This window comes from Schistocerca americana, unplaced genomic scaffold, assembly GCF_021461395.2.
Source record: "Schistocerca americana isolate TAMUIC-IGC-003095 unplaced genomic scaffold, iqSchAmer2.1 HiC_scaffold_401, whole genome shotgun sequence".
NCBI lineage: Eukaryota > Metazoa > Arthropoda > Insecta > Orthoptera > Acrididae > Schistocerca > Schistocerca americana.
In genome coordinates, this window is record NW_025726128.1 from 57,501 (window position 1) to 60,000 (window position 2,500).

The 2,500-nt window shown below is 58.2% G+C and overlaps 1 non-coding gene across 1 annotated transcript in view; it reads left to right on the top strand.

Moving 5' to 3' along the window:
• Positions 1–2,223: 2,223 nt before the first annotated feature.
• LOC124582189 overlaps positions 2,224–2,500 on the top strand; it is a 1,910-nt gene continuing 1,633 nt past the window's right edge. The window contains exon 1 of the ribosomal RNA XR_006973782.1: positions 2,224–2,500. This exon is cut by the window's right edge and continues 1,633 nt beyond it. This is a non-coding gene — a ribosomal RNA (small subunit ribosomal RNA).

The following is a 2,500-nucleotide window of genomic DNA, read 5'->3' on the forward strand; positions in this document are numbered from 1 at the left end:
ACCCGCGTTGCGCCTTAACCCAACCCGCGTTGCGCCTTAACCCAACCCGCGTTGGGCCTTAACCCAACCCGCGTTGGGCCTTAACCCAACACGCGTTGGGCCTTAACCCAACACGCGTTGGGCCTTAACCCAACACGCGTTGGGCCTTAACCCAACACGCGTTGGGCCTTAACCCAACACGCGTTGGGCCTTAACCCAACACGCGTTGGGCCTTAACCCAACACACGTTGGGCCTTAACCCAACACACGTTGGGCCTTAACCCAACACACGTTGGGCCTTAACCCAACACACGTTGGGCCTTAACCCAACACACGTTGGGCCTTAACCCAACACACGTTGGGCCTTAACCCAACACACGTTGGGCCTTAACCCAACACACGTTGGGCCTTAACCCAACACACGTTGGGCCTTAACCCAACACACGTTGGGCCTTAACCCAACACACGTTGGGCCTTAACCCAACACACGTTGGGCCTTAACCCAACACACGTTGGGCCTTAACCCAACACACGTTGGGCCTTAACCCAACACACGTTGGGCCTTAACCTGCTCTGTAATTGTCATACGACGCGTTAAATTAGTGTAGTGTTGCCTAACTGCAACCCCCGCAATATAGTTTGCTACCCGCACTGCCCGGTCCCCAGAGTATCGCTTCATGTTAAACACCTTGCAGCTATACACTGTAATGCGGATGGCAGCAGGACGTACATGCTCAATGCCCTTCGCAGTTGTTCATTGGCATTCGCATGGCGAAGCACAGCCTACGTTGTGGTACGGCTTGTGTCAACTGTCCGCTGATGTTGTACGTCCAAATCACACACTGTACTGCACATTGGTCCTCATGTACTGAATGATACATCGTGGTACATGTGTGACCGTACCACGACTGCGCCAACAACGGCGAACCATACGGTCCAAATATTGTGCACTCAGCTACGTGTCGTCTCCCTATAAGAGCTGGATTGCAGTATGGTATGCCGTGGATGGCGATCAGCATGAGCCGTCTGTTGATGTAGTGGCGCGTGTTGTCAGACGTAGTCGTCTCTTCTCACTCACCGTGATAGCATGGTGCACTGCGTTCCACATCTGCGACATGCGACAGAGGCCGGTTGACAGTCGTTCGCGCAATGGACATCGCATACGTACGGGGGCCACCTTCCACGTGTTCGCGAAGCGTGCACATGTTGTTGCGTGTATGTGGGCAGACATAGTGTGTCGTGACACCTGACACAGGCATGCAACAATCGTTGAATTTGCAAATGGCGATGGACGTCTACGTTTGCTGGTGACGTTACGCAAATGAACAACTGGTAAACCGTTGTGGTGCGGTTGTTCTCGCTAGAGGTGAATCAGTGATGGCGACGATCGGTTGAGCTACCAACCGGTTGTTTCAGCGATACCCACCATGCCCACGAACGTGAATGGCATGTGGGTGTGAAGCGATACGCGGCGGTGGCTGGGTGGGACCGTCCCCGGCCGGTGAGGGGGGGCCTCCCGGCGTGCTGGCCGCGCGGTGCGTGGGCGCACGCGCTACAGCCGGCTGGTGGGGGCGGCCAGTGGCAGGCGCGCCGGCCGACGGAGGCGGCAGGCGGCGCAGCTGCGCGCCGGCGCACCCTGCACGCGGCGCCGTGCGGCCAAAGTAGGTCCTCGCGGGCCCGGTGCGAAGCGCGGTGGACATCTGCAGTGTGCTGGTCCGATTGAGGACTGTGTGCGCTGAGGATGCGCCGCCGCCCGGCGCTCGGCGCCGCGACGCCGTCTGCTGCTCGGTCGCCTCTGCGGTTCTCGCAGGTGGTTTGTATCGCAGCTGTGCGGACGTGTTGGCGCGTTCGCTTCGGCACCCAAGTGGGGCTTTTGTCCTTCTGTGGCGCTGGCGTTGGAGCTGCCGGCCACCGTAGGTGGCGCGTGTTGTCTCCCGCCGGCAATGCCACGACAGCACGCTCCCGGGCCTCTGTCGGCAGCGGCAAGCTCAGTTGGGAGCACGGGTGGTCGCACCTAAAGCGTCTACTCGCCAAACTCCGGGCGATTGCGCCTCTCTCGAACCCGACCAAGTACTTAGGACGGCGCTGCGCGCCGCCGGGACCTGAGAGGGTTTCGAGGTGTATTGTGCAGGGGAGCTCAGCCTCCTCCTGTTTGCAGAATAATTGAGCGGACGCTTGCGTGTTCGCGCGGGCCCCCGGGACACACTCCCGGGCGGCCGGCTGCTCAGCTCTAGTTGACGCAGCTCCCTGGTTGATCCTGCCAGTAGTCATATGCTTGTCTCAAAGATTAAGCCATGCATGTCTCAGTACAAGCCGCATTAAGGTGAAACCGCGAATGGCTCATTAAATCAGTTATGGTTCCTTAGATCGTACCCACGTTACTTGGATAACTGTGGTAATTCTAGAGCTAATACATGCAAACAGAGTCCCGACCAGAGATGGAAGGGACGCTTTTATTAGATCAAAACCAATCGGTCGGCTCGTCCGGTCCGTTTGCCTTGGTGACTCTGAATAACTTTGG